The 22,581-nt window shown below is 45.5% G+C and overlaps 1 long non-coding RNA gene across 1 annotated transcript; it reads left to right on the top strand.

Annotated features, from left to right (window-relative positions):
* Positions 1-1,360: 1,360 nt before the first annotated feature.
* Positions 1,361-22,567, top strand: LOC146177268 (uncharacterized). Its single transcript, XR_014701021.1, has 2 exons — positions 1,361-1,512; positions 22,424-22,567. It is a non-coding gene; the product is annotated as an uncharacterized LOC146177268 (long non-coding RNA).
* The last annotated feature ends 14 nt before the right edge of the window (positions 22,568-22,581 follow it).

Raw genomic sequence — 22,581 nt, 5'->3', positions numbered from 1 at the left:
ACGAGGAACGTTCAGCACAGAACGATAGAACTGGAGAAAGCAAACGGCGCCAGCAGCAGATTGCGCTGATCCGTAGATTCCCAAAGTGCGCGACGCAGCGAAGCATGCATGTAAAACACGCGGCCGGCATTCCAAAATTGACCTCACATCCGCCTGTTCCCCACTTTCGCCGCGCCGCACCCGCCGCTCCCGGCAGCGATGAGGGCGGACTGCGACGCGTTTTTAAAAAGCGATTTTGTTTTTCTTATCGATATAATTGAAAAAAAAAAATTGACACACATGATTAACGAAACCCCTTGTGTCCATTCACTGAACTTCATCAAATTTGAAAACCGTTTCAACTTCCCTTTAAGAGCGATCGTCTTGAAGCCATACTTTTAGGTTATCAGTGTCACATGTTTTTTATCGCTGAGACTTGGTTGTAAAAGAAAACTGATGATGAAGATACCTTCTCTCCACTTTATCGAGTGTTCCGTTGCGACAAATCGCCCAGAGAAGGTGGTGTTGCCATTTTAATAGAAACGTATAATTCATGGGAACATGAAAACATAATTCATAGTTATTCCAGAGTACCACATTTACTTATACAGCGCTTTGACCAGAATACACTGCTTCAAATAACACTGATTTGTTCGCTTTGCAATTTGCCTCCTATTTTTTGCGACGGGGCACGATTCCGAGTTTGACAATAAAACTGCGATTGTGAAGCTTTGGCTGAGGCAAAAAGTACATTGAAAACCAGATGGACCTAAATATCAATATCAAATTATCTATATATATGAGAAAGTTTTTCACATATATTCTACCATCACGCTCTCGAATGATACAGCCTACTCGGTTCGTCTTTCGCAGACCCGCCAATGTGAGAGTTGTCCCGAACCGGAGTTCCGTTTTATATCTGAACAGCTATTGATACAAAAGGTAATCCGCTTGTGTGTCTAACATGATGTTACTGTTTTGTTTTCGATAACCAAATCTAGGCATTTCGTTTGTGTTATCGCATTATGTGGAATCTGTCAAGCCAGCTCTCAAACTTGCGGTGCACTCCAATTATGGCCAGGACTCGCAGTTATTCTTTCGTCTAGTGGCGGAGCGAAATTATTGCTTGCTAGCGTGCTGGGTGCTCATGTTTTTCAGTCTCTTTCCTGCTGTGTTATCCCTCCACTATTATAATGTAACGCTTAATATTTTTCCATGACCTTGTTCATATGTGAGGCGTAATAATATTTCATGGATTCTAGCCATGGCAAAGTTAGTTTTTCCGAGAATCCTCCTTTATCTTTGCATAAACATCAATTCCTTTGATGGTGATGAAAAAAGATTTTCAACGACAGTTTCGCAAGCTATGCTGCAAGACAGCGTATATAAGTGGTCCCCTTGGAATCAGCTTGCATTAGTTTAACAGCGCCCTATAATATTAAGTTTTGTATCACCATGCGCTTGTTTCAAATTCATATAATTATTATGGTTGCCATCAGTACGGATGCAGTCACGCTTGGGCACCTAGAGAAGGTGAGATGAATCGTAATACTTAGTGAAGAGATAAAGGAAATTTATATATCGCTTGCTATTATTGAAGAATTGCAGACTTTCTCCTACTTTAAATGTCCTCCACAAATAATATTCTTAGCGCACTGTAATTTAGTACTGAATATCATTGAGCAGTATGCTACATAGTATATTTTCCGAAATGAAGCTCGGGTAACCCAACTGCAGTAGCATACGTAAAAGATGATTACACATTTCCTACAGTGTGGATGTTGAAAAGACAAATCGAAATGTAACAAATGAAAGACTATAATTCGTAAGTGTAGGCGTGCAGGTACTTCTACAAATATGACTCTCTTAAAATGTAAATTGGAGTATTTAAGTTTCTCAAATATACTCAATAAGCTACTATCTATAGTCTGCAAAATGACCTTCGTTATTGTTTGAGATGCACGGCACCTCTTATATTTTTGTTGAAGCAAAAATTGAATGTAATCAAAACAATTTGTTGTAGTTTTTAAAGTACAGCGTTTTGATAATAGAAAATTTATTATCGTTATGGTATGTCGTAGTCGCTCTCGGAAAGAAAGGTGTAGGTAACCAGAGTTCTAGAGTTAAAATATTTCAAATCCACATAAAGGAAGTACAAAACGGGAATCTGTTATTTGGAAATCACAGATGTGACACAGCCACGTTAAAAATGTCTTACATTGCAAATCCTGCCTGCCTGCATCAGCTTGGTGTGGCATATCAGGGGAGCGGCATTTTACCCCATAACCACTCCGAGGAGGCAGTCGGTTCACTGGCGGAGGAAACAAAAGGGCAAGGACCGGGACTGCTCAGCGTTAGCACTTATTGCAGTTTTATGCATGTGCGATAATGCAGAACCGCATATTATCTGTAAGTTAGCTTTCTGATATTATTTCATGGATTCAAATTTTAATTCGAACCATTAGCCTATAATTTAAAAAAGGTATTCTGGAATTAAGAATTTTGAAAGTGTCGTTATTCTGAGGTCTATGGCTCTGAAAAGTTTTGCTGTGTACCTAAAACAATGGGCTCCTCCGAATAACTTGCACCCTGAGCACCGCCAACACGGCCATAGTCTTAATCACAAAGTTAGTATCATGCAACCGCCCTTTGTTAAGCCTGCGCTGCGAATACCGCCGCTGTTTTGTTTTCCACCTCAAGCGTTGCAAAGAAATCTAAGTCGCACTTCCGTCACTGACGGACTTAGCTGAAAGCGGCGTTTAGGATGCGAGTTTTCGAAAATAAATATTCTGAAAAGCGGTTGCAAGCATTTTTAATTCAAAGGGGGAGGGAAATGGTTGTTACGAAATCCAAGCTTTAGAGGGCGGGCTACAAGAAGTCGCAAGGAAAAAGATATCTCGGAGGGCATGTGAAAGAGGGGCCATTAATGCAGACACCGCAGGGAAAGTGAAGCCAAACACTGGAGAGCGCGCGTACCCATCTTTACCTGCTGCGGCTCTCTCCTGCTTCGATGGGCAATGCAGTAGCAGTCTTTAAACGTCTCATTCTAAACTCCTCCAGCTCAATGTTCTATTTTGATAATATTGTCGGCTCTCTCATCATGCAGGAGATAATGGGACCATATGAAACGCTCTCTCACTCTCGCACCGGCGACTACCGTTGGACAATTGCAGCATGCGGAAATGCCACATCTCCCACGTTATTTGGGTCCATGGTGTATCAGCTTAAATGCGGTAGCGTAACGAAACTACATGGTAAATAACTCCTCCCCAATGACTAGGCGTTGTCAGTATCATACATCTTATAAGAGGCTGCGCTATAGCCGCTGTCGAGCCAAACATGGCATTCTGTGTAATTATTTAGAGTCGTCATCGGAAAACTAGATACTTTTTTATGGATATCTTAAGGAATATTCGTCACCACCAGAGCATTCTTCAACGTTTAGGCGACGCAGGCTTCCAGCTATATTTTCCAAAGTGGAATTTTAATGTACAACAGGTAATTATCCTAGGCTACGGTCGGTAGCAGGATGGCCTCCAGGATGTCAGTGCTGTGGGTAAACTTCTCAAGTATCTTCTATGATAAACTTCCAGAGGTTTAGAGGGCCTTCATCTAATACCACTCCTTCCTCAAGAGTTGAACAGACCCACTTCGGTAGCCCCTACTGGGCGTCAGAACGTGCCGGTGAAAAATGTTTCGCGAGCTTCTAAGCTACGCCGTCTTTCCACGTTCTCGTTGAACTTCCGGATTTAGACATTTCCCCAGCTACAGAACTTAACACGGATGTCAGGTGCCTTGTTCTTGTCGTTGTTCTCGCCCTGCACGCACTGCGCACGAAACTGAGTATCATGATGGTGTTGTGTCACTGTCACGAAATCGGCGCACGTATTATTAAGCTGGCGCGGTGCGAGGCCCGTGCAGCAGCGCATCGAAATTTCCACAAGGTTCGAGAAAAACCTCCTTCCCAGCGCGAGAGAGCGCGTAGCTTTGTACGCGTCGCCGTCACTCTCTTTCTCATCACCCCGCGATGACGGTGATTCATCAGTCCGGAAGATGGCAGGCGTCTCCAGAAAATTCTAAGGGACCTAGCCAATGACGACGCGTGGCTCGACGGGAGGAAAAGGGAGCGCTCTAACTAGTGAAGCTAAGTGTGTGTGTGCGCTAGAATTAGCGTGCCTTAACAGACAGACGCGGCGCGTCCTATTTATAGAGGCCGCGCGGCTGTGTAGTCAGTCTGTGAGTCAGTGAGTGATTGCGGTGTGTTCGCAAGTGCTTCCGCTGGACAGCCGGGGATCACCCGCTGCTGGCAGGCCCAGGGACCTGCGAGGGAGTGGCGCTCGTCTTGCATGCCGGCCATACCGTGACTATCGAGGCGTCGGACTGCAACAGTGCCCGATGAACAATTAGGTGTTTGTTTATGTCACACTCTCGAGTTTGATCTGTGTTGTAAGCCTCTGTGTTATTGAATAACTCTGTAGTTGCGTGCTTAGCGTTGTTTTCTGGGAACCCCTCGTCTGTCCATTTTTAGGTGTTCTTGTGTATTCCTCTGTATTGTCTCATGCTGTTTATAAAGTGTGTTTTGTGTGTTACGTCTGACTCTAACCTTTACTCTGGCTTGAACCGGCGAAAGCTAGGCACCAAACGGCCACCCCTTCTGCCACTACAAGGTAGTTGAATTGCGACTGAGCTTGCCACGCAAGTCGAGGGCATCTTCCTTGAGGCCGAGACACTACCCCTCTCACTCTAAGGGCGTCTGGGAGTGTGCCCACTGCTAGTGGCGCATAGTTATTAACACAGAGTTATTAACGGGTTGCACCTTGGCAGTGATCATAAACGTAAGAGAATGCAAATGGAACACCTGGCCGATAGGAAATATCAGGAAGCACAGCGAAGGACAGCAAATTTAACCGACAACGCGTAGCGCCAATAGCATCGAGCATTGGAAAAACGAAATCTACCCCATGAGGGAGTTTGGGTATAGGAAGTTAGCACAACTAACGCATAAAAAATTGACAAGTAATAGAGTCCAATAGGTGAAAAGGCAGGTGGACTCAACTTAACTGGTGTAATAGTGAAATCAAGCAGGTAATCGCACGAAATTAGGTGGCGTGTAGAGAACAAAGAAAATCAAAGAAGGCGCAACTATCTCAAGGGAAAACAAAGAGACAATGAAAATTCTTTCGCAAAAGGAAAACGAAGTGAAGATACAGGTGCACAGCAAAATATGGTTTTTACACAGATCGCTGGATAACTTAAGTGCGCAAATCGACTAAAGAGGCAGCAACAAATTCTGGGGCCATATAAGCAGCCTGGGTGAGAGACATTATAGCAATCCAGAACAGATTAAGGAGGCAGAGGAAAAATATCTAGAGGGAGATGACGGCCTACGAGATATTACATCAATTATTGCCAAATCATTTAGGCGTACTTTGAGGGTAATCTCCTCGAATAAAAAAAAAAAAAAATAAACAAACCACAGTGTCAGACACCATGAACGAAAGGAGCTCAAGACAGCCAAATCTTACCTGAAAGAAACCAGGGACAAATTTTTCTGTGTGTACAGTCATATGAATAGACGAAATTTCAAGCAAGCTAAGTGATAGGTTTGGTGCAAGACGCAGCGCCACGTTAATAAAGGCAATGAAAACAATCATAACAGACAAAGTGAGTACCACCTGCTGCCGGCTGTATTGGATGAACTATATCTATACTGGTAAAGCAGACAGAAAGAACAATAAATTATTTGCAGCAATTACGATAACGTCAGTCACGTATAGGCTGACAATAGTGGCAGTGAAGCTGAAACTACAGACATACTAAGAAGGTAATATTGTACTGCGCAAACTGCAGAAAGGGCTCAGGAATGGCAGGCGATAGACGATGGTAGTTTCGTAATAATCCAATTAATCGAAATGGCCATGGCGGTAAAGAGACCGCTGTATTTAGCCTTTCTGGACATAAGCGCTCCATACGACAGCGTCAGCTTTGTACTTCTATGGAACATACTCGAAACTGGAGGCATTGGTAAAGAAGTAATTGAATAAATAAAAGAAAATATGCATCAATAACAAAGTTGAGTTTGTAGGGGAGGTGTTAAGAAGTACGTCTAATGTCGAGGTATCGAACGGACTAAGGCAAGGATTTCCGCTATCACCGCTGCTGCTGAATTATATGAAGAATATGAAAAGATGGCAGTGGCTTAGCTCTGGTTGTCTGATAAATTGCGTTAGCAATGGCTGCATGGCTACGCTGGTGTGTTCGCTTGTGGCGTAGCTTGTGGGGTTCGATAATCTGGCTAATTATTTATTTATTAATTTGCAGTACAGGCCTAAGGTAGGAGCTGTGGCAGGGTGAGAATGACAACAGTAAATAGCAAAATAGCTATAGAGTAACACATGACACACAACGGTTACGACTGTTCCTCCGGCGATTCTTCAGCGCGCTGTCTTCGCTTGGTGGCATTGCGGCGTTCCTGAGCAGTCAAGTGTTCATCAGTAGCCGATGAGGCGGAAGCACTCGGAGAACTAGAACGTAGTCGCGGGCTTCATCTTGTGCATGATGCTTAGCACGACGTTCTTCACAGTATTCCACCGTCTCTTGTGCACGTTGTCGCCTCCTTGCCGCAGCTCGTCGCTGACACCTCTTTTTAGCAGCCTGCATAGCAAAGCAAACATGGCGAGGCCGAAGCAGCGGCAAACTATCTGTTCGCCGCGGCAGCGGCGCCGCTGCAGCGCTCGGCGCACCGACGGTGCCGCCATCTGGCGGAGCTCGGCTGAAGCGGTTGCTGTTCAAGGTCAAACACGGCGTCCGCCGGGTATACGCGACGGCTCGAAACCTGGCGCAGTATTGCTATCGCAAGAAAAGAGTCTGCAAGAAAGCGACCTTGATTTTATTCTCTCGTATAAGCTAGATAAAACAGATATAAAAGCAACGTTTGCAAGGTTGCAGTACGTGGAAGACATTGCTCCGTTAGCCAACAGCCGGGAAGATTTACAAGCATTGGTTAAACCGCGGTCCCTCTTCTGACGTCACCATATGGCCGAACAATATGTTGGCGCAATGCCGAACGCCTTCATCTCTCTCGACCTTCGCCTCATTAAAAGACCACCTGGGTAGTTCTCCTGCTTGCATGTTTGTCGGTGAAATTTGGGGAAGGCGCTAAGTATACATCCCATGTATGTTGACCTCGAATACATTTGTGATGCTATTCACTGACTCGTGGGCGCCATTCCTATACAAAAATCTAGATGTCTTCGATACCGCGAACCCGATTTTCAGCCACTCACCGCATCGGTGCAAGGCGTGACGTGCACTACGAGCAGCCAGACAAATCAGTACTCCACAGCGGCCCACCGTTAGTCCTTCCACCTCGATCACCGTCATCATTTCACGGTTACCGGCTCTAGGATATGGAAGACTGGTTGGCCACTTTTGACCATGTTGCCGCATTTAACCAATGGGGTACTTTGTGCTGCAAGATTCGGTCAAGACGTGGTTTGAAAAGCACAAGGTGTCCTATGTCAACTGGGCAGCTTTCCCAGTTAGTTCCTCGTAATAATTAGCTCAAGTGCGCGCCGGAAAAAAGCAGATATTTATATACGTTTGAGGTCTCAGCGGTAAAATGAGAGCAAGGCTTATTTGCTAAAGACATGATGCGACTTTCAGTTGAGACGACCCTACCATGCCTGTGGAAAAGACGGTACGGTACCTAATGCATAGAGTGAAGTAAACGCAGTTTGCAGGCCTCATTCGCTACCCTCCAAAACCTGTCGCTGATTTCGCCAAAGACGCAGCAAGCATGGAAGGATCAGTGGTGGAACGAAGTGCTCAATATAGCATTCAGACAATCGTAGCGGCTACGCGATGCCACGCACCATATCTAGTATCGAGGCATTGTCAGTGCTTATGGGGAGCATTGTAGGCGGAGAGGTGCAAAGCTTCCAATTGGATGCTCCATCTTCAAAGATTTTTATCGAGGACGTCATACCTTATGCAATCCGATGCGCTGTGCAGCCACCACCAGCTCCACTACCGGAGCCATGCAACATGCCTTCTAGCGATGTTCTACGCAGACCTGTCCTGAGCCGCATGCTTTCCGCCCCTTTGCCGGACCCCCTACCTGCTATCTGCGCTCCGTCAAGCAGAAGCAAGATCTGCGCCCCGTTTAGTCACAGCAAGAAATGCCTCCCGCTGTCAGCAAAGCGCACATGCTGAGTACTCACAACAGATGACCGCACTGATCACTGCGGGGAGTCTGGCCATAATTTAAAATTGCCTATACTATATAGATGGTAGCTGGAGGATAGGTTTGAGAGGACTTCCACCAAACGCACCTCGACCCCGCTATTGCGAAAGACGACAGGATATTGCAGATTACCCGGCCGTTTTTAGGCAGCATCCGATGTCACCGCAATGGCAATCGCAACCATTATCCTCGCCGTGCTTTGCTTCAACCTGTCGACCCCCCTCCCCTGGGCATTCATATGCGCGTGCAGTATCCGGGAAAACTAAAAACGGTGACCTTAGTGGGTGTGGCTGCAGCAGCCGCTCAGATTCAACAGCCTCCACCTGACGATTTGACGCGACGGCGCGAGAGCCCAGGACATGATCCGACGAACTTACAGACGTGTTGCGAACGAATGGTTTCCGCTGAAATTTCTGCAACCGCCAACAGTTGTGACGTGACCGCACTAGCGGTGCACGAATCGAGTTTTCTGTTATGACCAACCAGCTAGCCAGGAAATTCCGTAAAGGCCTGACACCTTGCTGGCCCAAAGTTGGGCGCTGCTGGTGGCCATGTGATGCCGATTTGTGTGAGCACTTGCCGCATCTAGATCCGCGGTTTGACTTTCCCTGGCACCTTTATCGTATTACACAGCGTTCCAAAAATCTGATTCTCAGCATGGATTGTCTATGCGTATGGCGCGGTTATCGACCTGCGGGAACTCATAGTATTGTTTTTAACCCAGCGAGTTGTTGATAGGAACACGGACTTTGTGGGTATGTGATGACAACATAGCGATGCTCCCACGCGCGAGCAAGTTTTTTATAGTCGAGTGTGATCATAACACCGGCACGCATGGCACTGCTAAAACGAGCAAGTCACTGCCTCTAACTTCACAAGTTTGTGTAGCTCGAGGCCTTGTCGAACTTGTCAATAGGCGCCATATGGTGACAATTATTTGACGCGTGAACCCAACTTTTGACGGTGAACACGTGGAGAGTTTACAAGCCAGTGCACCTTATCAAACATGTCGGACCTCGACTTTGTAATGCCTAGAGCCGATTCGACCGATGTGAACCTGAAACTCAGCCAGTCAGAAACGCGCTGTGCGAGAATCTTAGCACATCCTTCCGCGATTGTTTCGCATTAAAGTCCAAGGTCCGACACACACCGCTAACGAAGCAACAAGTCATAGCTGACGACGACCAAAGTCCACTGTGTCAGCTACCTCACCACATGTCAAAAGAACGTGATGCCATCCGCCGCCAAGTAACAGAAATGCTCCAAGACGATGTCATACAACCGTCGACGGCGCCTCAGCTTCGTCTGGTGTCCTCGTTACGAATGAGAATGGAATCTTAAGGTTCCTGGCAAATTATAGACGTCTAAATAACGTAACGAAAAAAAGACATTTACAGCCTTCCGCTCATTGACGACTACCTCGATAGCCTTCTCCATGCCACTTGCATTTCGTCACTTCACCTACATATGGGTTTTGGGAAACAGAGGTGGACGAGCGAGAAATACAGAAGACCACCTTGCTAATTCCAGACGGTTTGTATGAGTTCAAGGCACGCCTGTTTTTCCTGTGCTCAGCCCCTGCCACAATCGAACGAATGATTATCACATTGCTGCCTGGCCTGAAGTTGAACTCAGGTCTCGTGTATCTCGAAGACGTGATTTTTTCGCACAAGTTGGACAAGCACTTGAAACGTTTACGCGCTATCTTTGAGACCTACAAATCTGCCCGTTTTTCTTTGAAACCCGTAGAATGCAACTTTGCGCTTAATAAGCTAATATTTCTTGACCTCATTGTCAGTGCTCGATGCGTTAGCCTAGACCCAGAAAAGACGACTGCTGTGGCTGCATTCCCCGAGGCAACGGGTAAACGAAGCTTGCGTCAATTGCTCGGCCTCTGTGCGTACTATGAGAAATTTCTCCACAATTTTTCCAAAATAGCTGTACATGTGATCCGCCTGACAAAGAGCGCCGAACCCGTCTTTTTGGGATACAAAAAAAAGCTTACACCAGTCGCACTTCGTTCCGTTCGACAGTTGATTATTCAACTACGGAAGAAAATGGAGGCTTGCCGTTGTGTGGCAATCATGAAATATCGTCAGTACTTGTATGGCCATCCGTTTCGTTTCGTTAGCGACCATCACTCACGCTGTTGGCTAGCAAACCTGAAAGATCCATCGGGGGGCTTGCTCAGTGAAGTCTTCGATTGCATTCATTTAACATTATTATCGTGCACAAGTCCAGCTAAAAACACACCTATGGGGATTATATCTCCCGTGCTCTTATCCCTGCCACATGACAATTCCAACGATAATTCCACTTTCCTCGGCGTTATCACTAGTCAGGACCTCCACCCTAGCCGCGAAGGAAATGTGCCATCTACTCGTCAGTACTGTTGTCATTTTGCTTGCGAGATGCTGTGCACTACAAGAACTACGGTCCAGCAGAAACTCTATCTGCTTGTGATACGTATACCGCTTTTGGACGAAATTCTTTTTGCCTACCATGGCGATCTTTCTTCCGGCCATCTATGTTTTTTGCCGCACATTGGCACGGACACGCCGAAACTACTACAGGCCTAGGATAGCTGCCGTTGCTTATCGGTACTTCCGCACCTGCCTTGAGTGCCGGCGGCGGAAGACACCACGGACTAAACCAGCTCGACTTCTGTAACGTATCGATCCCCAGAAATTCCCATTCCTCTACGGAACCCTCCATGGTTAACATGTACATAACAATTGCCGCTGACTACCTCAGTCGTTACTCTGTAACCAATGTCTTTCGCCGCGGCACCGGTGTTGAAGTTGCCAATTTATTTATTCACAACAGTGTGCTTGGTCACGGCACCCGAACAGTAGTCTTAACTGTCATGGGAACAATGCTTACGTCGGCATTCTCGAGCGATGTCTTTCCACCCACTATCACTACTCATCGAAAGATAACAGCCTACCATCCTCAAACTGAATGACTGACTGAGCAGATTAACAAACAATTGCCGATGAGATTTCCATGAATATAGAGGGTGATCATGGGAAGTGGGACCGCATACTAGCGTACATCACGTTTGCTTAACACATTGTGCTCCCGAAATCACATGCTTCACTCCATTTCATTCGGTTCATGGACGGTAAGCTTTGACTGTGCTGGATGCCTTGGCTCTTCCGGATTCTGCTCCCTGCACTCTCGTGGGCGCTGAGCAAATTATTCTTGACGTAAAATCCGCACGGCAGCTTGAGTGAACGGCAATTCAGCAGCAACGAGAAATCGACGCACAGCGTTACAACCTGCGCCACAGAGAGGTGACTTAATCACCCGGCAACGAAGTCTGCGTGTGGATTCCGATCCTTTGCAACCGCGCTCCGAAAAGCTTCTTCGATATTTCTTGGCCCCTACGAGGTGCTCAACCACCTCGACACACTTAACTATGATATGCTTCCACAAGGTACTGCCCGCTCCTCTCGACAACCGAAGTCTGAACTAGGTGACGCGCCAGACTGAAACTCATTATAACCGTTGAACATTTTCTAGGGTCCACACAGAGCCAAAGACTGACCGAAATAACTTGACCAAATTATTTATCATTCCACTACGTATGTGGCATCTCGTCTATGCCTCTCGGAAGGGAGGGGGCAATGCCACACCGCTGTCCCTTTCCTGGCGCTTCCTGGGGGCTGAACCATATCTTGGAACGTGGCCGATTGTTTTCATCTCGTTTGAGCTTCGCCGCATTAAACGACCAGCTGGGTTGTCCTGCTGCTTGCCACGTTTTTCGGTGACAAGATATGTAATTGCGAAGAATCAACAGTCGGCTTTACCTCCAACGCAAGTAAGTCAGGTGTAATGGTATTGAATTAGTTCAGTGATAAAAGCCTAAAATTCAAAGCAGTGAGATTTCAAGAATAGCAGAATATAAATATCTCGGGATATGGATGAACGAAAGACACTTATACATTGAAAAACATGAACGGGCCACCCGGGCGAAGGAACGAGGGGATGCTGCGATAATGCGGCACAGGGTTATATGTGGATAAAGCAGATATGAGGCACTTCGATGTATTTGGAAAGAAATAGTGGCAGCTGGGCTTACTTTCGGGAACGGATCTATTGCTTAAGGGCAGAAATGCGGTAGGGGTAAAAATGAATCAAAACTCTGTGTGAAGGTTAACACCTTGAGCCCTTGGCAAAACTAGAAACAAAGCAGTACAGGAAGACATGGTCTGAGGGTATTTCGAGGCACGTGAGGCTGATAGCAAAACGGCTCAGGAAAATGGACGGATATTGCTCGGCTGGTGAAGTATTTAAATACTTACACCGAAAAGACATTCACGCAGAGTAGCCGAAAACGAGCAGAACCTATTCAGGAAGTATTTAGAAAGGCAGGACGGAGAAATAAAGACCATTAAAGGAGAGGTAAAGAACACAGAGGTTAAACTGGAATAATTCAATTTAAAAGAAGACGACCCTGTAGATGTAATTAAAATAAAAAACTTCGATTAATAAGGAAACAGCGGCCTAGGTCAGGATGTCTTAGAAGCGGAAGCTACAGAAGGAAGTTGAATCAAGAAGACTAAATTTGAGCAATGTGCGGTAGATTCCCCGCCCCCCCTCAAAAAAAAAATTGAACGTCTCATGCTGGAGTGTGGCAATATACATCCAGTTTTCCATGCGGACATAGCCACTCTAACCGAGGTCTTTGTGTTTAGACGTTACAAAGGAATCGTGAAGAATCGGCTGTAGAGGTCAGGAAAAGACGTTTGGAAGATTGCTGGTTAAATAACATGGAGGGAAATAATGGAAGCTAAATCGAAAATAAAAAGGGTATTTAAACATAACCCGTATATTAAAGTAAAGTTGTAATTGCTGAAGAGATAACGGATATGCTAAATACCTTGAAAAATAAAAGTTGCACATCGTGATGACTATTACCACCCAGTTTCAAAGAGGATGCTCTCAACATCGCTCCATCTGCTGAAGCTTCTAACAGCAGTTGTCGGTTGTCGCGTCTGCACCTCCTCACAACGCGCGTCCTTAATCATAATACGGGCCACCCGCTCATGTCTGGCGGATTCGAGCAGTTGTATGCCTCCTGCCGCTTCTAGCGCTGCCCCTAACGTTCTACCTGTTTTTTTCTACCTCTTCCGAACTCTGTTTTTCTTGTTCTCCTCTAGTTCTACCATCGGAATTGCAATGTTCGCGGTTTCTGTTTGTTAACGCAGTCGCGCCTCAATATTGCGGAGTGGTAGATGGCCTAGCCTGCACTCGAAATGGCGGAGCCGAGTTCACACCTCCTTGTTGTTCTTCAAACTGCATGATGATCACGAAACTTCACTGTTGTAAACTGCTATGGCGAAAGGAATATCATTCCTTATAATGTCGGTGAAATACAAAACGAAAGCTGAAAAGGAACTGTCGTGTTTGATTTATTTCAGCAATGTGGACCATGTAAATTTCTACGGCTGTATATATATATATATATATATATATATATATATATATATACATACATATATTGCCGCGATATATTAAAAAAAATTATTTGTAGCTTGTCAACAGCCAGTAGCATGCTGCCTGGTCATTAAGCACAGGGAACGATTTTGCCCTTTTTGCTCATGACCATGGAGGCTTTACAAAAGTTAGCGCCATCTAGTGAAAGACACAGAAACTGTGCGCGGCGGCCATGTTTGCTGTTGAGTACAAGCCGGGAGATGAAGTCTGTGCTTGGACGTCGATTCGCCGCCACGGACTGAGCGAAAAGCTTTTACGCCGATACTTCGGCCCGTATTAGGTGCTTCGCTGACTAGGACAATTGAACTATGAACTCATTCCCGACGGTGCGACAGCATCACAACGGCGACGCTCGCAACCGGAATTCACTCCTGTTGTTCGTCTGAAGCCGTATTACGCGCGTTGAAAAATCCGCGGTGTTTTAACTTTGTAATGGTTATTTTTAAGTTGCTTTGTTTATTTTGGAACATCGAGGTGATGTTTTTTTTTAAGGGGGGCGTAAGGGGGGGGGGGCCAAAACCTACAAAACTGTATTTTTCGTTTTTTAGCAGCCGCTGGCATGCGGCCTTATCACTCTGATTTTTGCACGCGTATCAATTCTGTATTCATTGTTTGTTAATGCTCGATGTCGCGAGACGCACATTTATCAGTTCCTTTGTCGCGCAAGATGCGCCGAGATCTGTCTCGAAGGTTCCGGCCATTCGCGTATGCGTCTACAATGTTCCAGGTTGTGCTAATGACAGTTTGCGACGTTATCTAGTTGGTTCTGAGCCCCCTTTAAATTGAGCGTTGATGTGTGCGGCAGGCATTTTCAGCTTCACGATCGACGAGCACGTTTGATGCTATCACCGCCGCCGAGTTGCTTGCTGCTTTTGCGGGCACAAATCAGCTCAATAAAGGGTTACTTTCAGTACTATCACGCCTGTGTGTTCTTTTCGTGGGTACGGCCTTGTCACCACTACATGGCAGTATGGTCGGCCATTCTGTGTCATAACCAATCACTATGCTCTCTGCTGGCTTTCATTCCTCAAAGATCCTTCCAGTCGCCTTGTCCGCCGGGCTCTCCGTTTACAAGAGTATGACATTCGTGTCCTTTATCGACTTTGTCGCAAGCACTCCGGCGCCGACGCCCTTTCACGCTCCCCTGTGACTTCTGACTCTGAGCCACACGCTGTTGCCGGCCTCACTCCTTTCTCCCTTGAAACAATGGATATTACATATGAGCAGCGCAAGCATCCTGGGATTGTTTCACTCATGAACGTTTCGGCCAACCAATCACAGTGCCACCCTTCGAGCGCTCCGACGTCAAGCCATCACTTTAATATCGTGACAACCTCCTTTACCGCAGAAACTATCTCCCTGAAGGCCAAAAATGGCTGCTCAATATTCCCCGACTTCTGAGATCAGTCATTTGAGCGAGCTATCGCGATGACCCACAGTGCGCCCATGCTGGATTCCTGAAAAATTATACTCGCCTACGTCATCGCTACTACTAGCAGGGCATATAACTATTTGTTCCGATTACGTCCGCCAGGCAGGCAGGTTGGCGGGCGGGCGCGCAGGTGGGTAGGCGGGCAGGCGGGCAGTTGTAGTCATTGACACCAGAGCAGCAAAGTAAGCACTGCAGATTGAGGGTGTAGGATTGCCACATAAGATATAACTAGAACGTTTTAGCTGCCACACCGTACCATAGTGCTCCACACCGATCAAAGTAGTGTGCTGGACAACACACACCAACTTCCTAAACAATTTTCAAGCTGCGGAATAACAAGCAGATTCATAAATTTGAAAAATTGCGTGTAGGAGTAAATGCAGAAAATGCCAGTACTGAAAAAATAGTTGGTGACAATGTCTTCATAAGCACTTCAGGGCACAATTCGAAAGGTTGCCCGATGATATTGACATACTATACCAAATACGAGGCTAAAATATGTACCAAAAAAACTAGAATTGTGCTGTATAGGCTAATAGGAAATTTTAAGGTGAAGAAAAGTAAAGAGGCGCCGGAAATGGTGATGAAGCACCGATACTTACGGGCAGATAATAATCGCAGATATAGACTACGCTATTAAAAGACGCTAGTTAAAAATAAAAACGTATTTTATAATTGAAAGTACTTCTTTGAAGATATTGCATCACTCAGTGAATTTGTATGCAACTGTATATAATTCTCAGTTCAGTTCAGTTAAGTCGTTCAGTCGTGTCCGACTCTTCGTGACCCTATGGACCATTTTACGCCACGCTTTCTGGTTTCTCACTATCTTTCTAATATCACATAACTTCCTCTGCAGTGCCTCTAGGAAGCCATCTAACCATCGCGTTCGCTGCCTACCCCTTCTCCGGCGACCGTCAACCTTTCCCAACATCAAACTTTTCTCCAGCGACTCCTCTCTTCTCATCGGATGACCAAAGTACCTTAGCTTTAACTTTAGAATTTGACCCTCCAATGAGCAGTCAGGATTTATGGTCGACAATATTGACTGATTTGATCTTCTGGCAGTCCAAGGAACTCTCAAGAGTCTTCGCCATCACCACAATTCACACGCGTCAATTCTTCGGCGGTCAGCCTTTTTCACAGTCCAACTCTCGCATCCATACATCACAACTGGAAAAACCATAGCACGAGTTATACGGATCTTGGTTGGCAGACTAATGTCTCTGCTCTTTACTAGGCGGTCAAGGGCTAACCATTGCTCTCTTTCCGAGAAGCAGGCGTCTCCTAATTTCATGGCTGCAGTCTCCTTCCGAGGTCATCTTGGAGCCGAAGAAGAGAAAATCTGTCACAGCTTCCACTTCTTGTCCATTGATGCTCCAGGACTTGATAGGGCAAGACGCCATGATCTTTGTCTTTTTAATGTTCAGTTTAAGCCCAGATTTCTTACTCTCTCTTGTACGCGCATAAGAAGTCTCTTGAGTTCCCCTTCACTTTCTGCCATTAAAGTGGTATCATCCGCATATATAAGGTTGTTGAAACGTTTCCCAGCAATCTTCACTCCAGCTGAAGACTCGTCCAGACCAGCCTTCCTCGTGATGCATACTGCATATAGGTTAAATAGGCAGGGCGACAGTATGCAGCCTTGCCTCACTCCTTTCTCAATCGGAATCCAATCAGTAGGTGACCATGCCCAGGTTCTGACTGTGGCCTCTTGTCCTTCATACAGGTTCCTGAGGTAACAGATGAGGTGAATTGTAACTCCCATCTCTTGGAGAGCTTGCCACAATCTGCTGTGATCTACGCAGTCAAACGCTTTCCCATAATCAATAAAGCAGAAGTAGATGGCTTTCTGGAACTCTCTTGCTTTTTTCGTGCTCCAGCGGAGGTTGGCAATTTGGTCTCTAGTTCCTCTGCCCTAGCGAAAATAATTCTACTGCATATTAAATTAGACGAGCTTGTGGTATACATAAGCACAATAAATCACACATATCGCAGTTTGCACTGAATGCAGCTCTATTAAATAATGAGCAAGTGAGATAAATCTTGAGTAACGGACATCTTGCGACTTTATGCTGAGCGAAGCAGCCATATGGTTTTAGGATGCAATTCTGGCTCGAGGTATACTGCAAACCGCCACTAAGAAGTGTTATTATCGCTGCTACTTTCCGGTCTTGTGCAATTTATGGGTGTTGTGCACACTACTCTGGTGTATTAATACAAAAAGCGTGAATCCAAGAATTTATTTTTGAGTCCTATAACAGGATAAAGACGCGTGACATATTCTTCTTGTAGACCTCGAGGTGCTCTGTTCCTTGGGTTTTGGATATAAATTCTCATGCAAATGTCAACCCAGATTAGCTACAGTATTTATAAAAACATGAATGACGAACATCCGTATATTCCGGTAGCCAGATTGTGGCAAGCTCTCCAAGAGATGGGAGTTCCAATTCACCTCATCTGTCTCCTCAGGAACCTGTATGAAGGGCAAGAGGCCACAGTCAGAACTAGGCATGGTCTTACTGATTGGTTTCCGATTGAGAAAAGAGTGAGGCAAGGCTGCATACTGCCGCCCTGCCTATTAACCTATATGTAGAGTGCATCATGAGGAAGGCCGGTCTGAACGAGTCTTCAGATGAAGTGAAAGTTGCTGGAAAACGTATCAACAACCTTAGATATGCGGATGATACCACTTTAATGGCAGAAAGTGAAGTGGAACTCAAGAAACTTTTGATGTGCGTACAACAAGAGAGTGAGAAGTTTGGGCTCAAACTGAACATTAAAAAGACAAAGATCATGGCCTCTTGCCCTATCAAGTCCTGGAGCATCAATGGACAAGAAGTTTAAGCGGTGACAGATTTTCTCTTCTTGGGCTCCAAGATTACCTCGAAAAGAGACTGCAGCCATGAAATTAGGAGACGCCTGCTTCGGGAAAGAGAGCAATGGTTAGCCTAGACCGCCTAGTAAAGAGCAGAGACATTAGTCTGCCAACCAAGATCCGTATAACTCGGGCTATGGTCTTTCCAGTTGTGATGTATGAATTGGAGAGTTGGACTGTGAAAAAGACTGACCGCCGAAGAATTGACGCGTTTGAATTGTGGTGCTGGCGAAGAGAGTGGACCTTGGACCTTGGTCTGCCAGAAGATCAAATCAGTCGATATTGCCGACCATAAACCGTCACTGCTCATTGGAGGGTCAAATTCTAAAGTTAAAGCTCAGCTACTTTGGTCATCTGATGAGAAGAGAGGAGTCGCTGGAGAAGGATTTGATGTTGGGAAAGGTTGAGGGTCGCCGGAGAAGGAATAGGCAGCGAACGCGATGGTTAAATAGCATTCTCGAGGCGCTGCAGATGAAGTTATGTAATGTTAGGAAGATAGTGAGAGACCGGAAAGCGTGGCGTGACGTGGTCCAAGGGTCACGAAGAGTCGGACACGACTGAACGACTGAACTGAACTGATGGATTTTTATGGCTGTTAAATGATACTTCGTCGCACTTGTACCACCCTTATGATATGCTCGCAGAGAAACAAATGTACCTCCATGACGTGCGCAGAGCAGAAGCGGTGTCCAGTTTAATAACTCTGGATCTGGCTACTACAGCCAAAACGAATTATATCCAAACACTAACAGGGATTAACGTTTTTATGTGACTGAAGCTGACATTGTGAATGAATTAACTTAAGACAGGTTATTTCTCTTTCACCTCCATTCAAATGCTCCCGCATCGTCAGAATCAACTATTCGCTGAAATGAGGGAGCCAAATTCATATCCGTTTTTTTTTTCTTGAGCTTTAAGTCTCAAGGACTGAACAATCGCTTTTATACTAATATTGTCGATGTTAATCGAAGAATCGAAATCCTGATTCGGTTTGTTGTCACTCCATGGCTTCAATTATGCTGCCAGTGATGATGCATTGAAGCAAGACCGAATACTAGCTTTTCGATTGATCTTATTACCACGCCTTAGAAACATGAACGAAACATAAAGAACCATTTATTATCAAACCATAATTCAATACTTGGAATTCAAATATTATTTGAAGATAAATTCAATTAAAGTTTAAATAGAGGTCTTAAAAGAATACTGAAGGTTGATTCCACCCAAGTAGCATACATTACGTGGCCCATGCACCTGAGGCCCGTATGGGCAAGTTGGACTTAGGAAACCACGATAACACCCATGAGGGCTCCCTTTAGTTATCAAGCGGGTTATCCCAAATTGGGCTTGCCCCGGCTCTTACCACCTGGGCATCATATAGGCGTGGATAGGGCTGAGTACATATTCCCACATCTGGCCTTCAAGGGCCCCGCTTGGGGAATATTATGGCTGATGCAAAGAAAATTTGGGCTCTGTATAAGAAAAGCCTGGGCTAATCTGATTTGGGCTGCCCACTCAAAAGCGCAATAGGTCGCGCATCGGCCGCGGCGGGGCTGAATACGGGTATGCCCACGCATTGCATACATGGGACCCTTGAGGTGTTTTCGAAGGAAGGTCAAACGGAAATGTAGGATTCATGTAGAAAATTCCTGGGCTGCCCCAAATGGGGCTGCCCACCATAAATCTAGATAGTTTCCGCATCCCGTGTAGCCGGGCAGAAAAGTGCTACTTCCCGCTTCTGCCCGCATCGGTCTCTTGTGGGGCACTTTCGATGCAAATGTGGGCCTAAAGTGAATAGTAGACGGGCTAGCCCAAATGGGGCTGTCCACTCAAAACCTGAATTGGTCCCGCATGGTTTGCATCCGAGCTGAAAAGTGGACATGCCCCCACGCTGCCCACGTGGGTATTTCTTGGGTTAATTGCGCTCAAATGCAAAATATATTCGTACTCCATACGCTAAACATAGAATACGCCCTATTGGGGCTACCCATGAAAGGCCGCTGTGGGCCCCAAATTGGCCGTAGGCGGGTTTACCTCTTTGAAACGCATTCATCCTATCTTTCAGGCACAGTTTTATGTAATTCATCTTATACTGGAGGCCACTAATTGCATCTTCTGAATTTTTTACATAACTATTTTATGCATATAGAACGAAAGGAAGAAGATGGTTTGCGCGGTTTGCAGGCCCAGACGAAGACAAGTCCACTTGTCGAAACGTTGGCTCATCTGCGACCTGAGGCGTACCCTATTTACCCTTGTTCAGTTCTTCTTTTTTATATTTTATGCATATGAATTCCATAAATAAACGCTATCTAATTTTACTCTGAAAACTACGTTAATTACGCAGTATTGACAAAAAATATGCAACAGTAACTGTTCTGCTTTACGAGTACGTACCGAATTGCCTCAAAAGTTTTTCTGCGCCATTATTATTCTACACTCAACACCGAAATAAATATACAGACCAACATTTAGGGGGTGATATTGGCCAGCCCACATTATTGTAGTTTTTGGGAATTTCTCTTATGTTAATTAGTGTCGAATACAAGGTAGGTAATGAAATAGTGCTCAATGTTTCACACATCATGATTAATGGAACTTGGGCAGCCCCGGAAATGCCAGATTCAACCCATGAGGGCTGCCCGTGGGCCAGCCGGAAACGGACTGGCCTTTCCGAAGCTCGCGCCGGTACAACTCGGGTATTGGAGGGATTAATCGACTTAATGATTAAAACTGATCAATAGGGCGGCGCTGCCTGCACAAACGTAGGACCCATTAATGATTCGTGTATGCTGCCCACAATCGGCTATCTGGGCTGAATGCGGGCAGCCCTATCTGGGCCGCCCACAAGGATACAGATTGGGAGCAACCGCGGCAAAATTGGGCAGCCCACGCGGGCCCCTCTGGGTATGTTTTGCAAATCTCGCATGGGGCCCGTATGGGCTGCCCCCACGGGCCCAACACGGGCCCCCACGTCATAGCTCCCTTTGTGCTACCTGGGCCTTATATCGATGTCTGACACACCACTAAAAAAAACTCTTGAACAAGGAAGGTCAAACTATTCTTTTTTAAAAGAATAAATAATTAGCGTAATTGAATCCCCGTTGCTGAGACAGGGCAGGGTGATTTACTGAATACTGGATAGGTGTTTCCCTCTGATGGGTGTATATCGGCTGATAATGAGGGCTAACATTAAGGGCCTTATTTAATCGTTCACCCTATCTTGAGCCTTCCTTACGCTGGGGTAAGCCAAGCATTGGAATAGAACTTTGGTGAACAAGCTCTTCTCAGGTGATGATATGAGTTCGACAGGATCACAACATTCTTCCCAGACGGCTGCATGTTCAGTTCAGGACGAAGGCCTCTTTTTAGTTTGTTGTTGCACTCACCTTGGCACTAGCAATCATTTTTTGGAATCAACGTTAGTACGCTTTTAGTTCAGCTGTGAACGCCTGCCAACGGTTTCGCTGTTGGTCAAGCGCCATTTTTTACTTAAAAAAACTATATCCATGAAAATGTTTCAAATGTAGCAGCCGCCATTCAATTAGCATATTCGCCTTGGCGATGGGGTCACTGAAGGCGTCGCCCGCTAACATAAGCTTCTTCAACGGCGGTTTATAATGGCGGAGAAGCCGCTCACGCAACAATCTTAGCAGTAGCAGGTCAAAAGGAAAATTCTCACAAATTTGAGAAACTATAGCTTGCTTTCCGATACAAATACTCCTAAGCTCGTCACCACATACATTGTTGCATCATTTTATTCAAGCACCCTTGTTATTATGCATTGCTTTGGAAGTTGTAAACATGAATTCCATGTTCAAGCTGTAAAATTACTGGGACCCTAAAATATTTAATAACATTAAACACTGTAATTTCGTTCGTAAATCTTCTAGGACTACTCCCTAACAAATCTTACATAGAATAATGTTTTGAACAGTGTCTCTAAATGAGGTCGAATTAAATATGCTTAATTAGGGGCTTTAACAAGTGATGTGCAATGAACAGAGGGGCGGAACTTTGTAACATATTTGTGTAATCTTGACAAGTTTAATAGAAACATTGCAACATCATACTACCATTATGTTTTTCAAGGAAGCATGGTGTAGTTCGGTCAACCCAAGAGTTCGCTAACCGTATAAATATCAGTATCCACTTGACTGCGCATTGCTGCAGGCGGCTACAAGTAGAGTTTAAGTGCGTGTATGTAGTTCTCATGCACATGTGTGCACATCTTCTGAAATGCAGGCAGCAGTTTTGAAGCCCCATAAACGAATAGGGAACTAGCGCCGGCGAGTGTACCTGCTCTTTTATACAGAATGTGTTAAATTGATACATAAAGGCAATAACGAAAGATTTCAGGGAATAATACGTGTTATATTGCTTGCAGGCTCTAAACACCACCGAAAGAATTTACCTGTATCTTCGAACAAAAGACGAGATGTACAGGGCTGACGTAAAATGTATGTATTTAGATCCCAATTGGCCGAATGAAGGATACCAGTACTTTCTGGAGCGTGGATACAAAGTCAACGGTCAGTGGTAAGC

Source organism: Amblyomma maculatum, chromosome 10 (assembly GCF_055883805.1).
Source record: "Amblyomma maculatum isolate TAMU_Amacu chromosome 10, ASM5588380v1, whole genome shotgun sequence".
Lineage (NCBI taxonomy): Eukaryota > Metazoa > Arthropoda > Arachnida > Ixodida > Ixodidae > Amblyomma > Amblyomma maculatum.
Note: the sequence above shows the minus strand (reverse complement) of the source record. Positions and strands in the feature narration are given on the sequence as shown.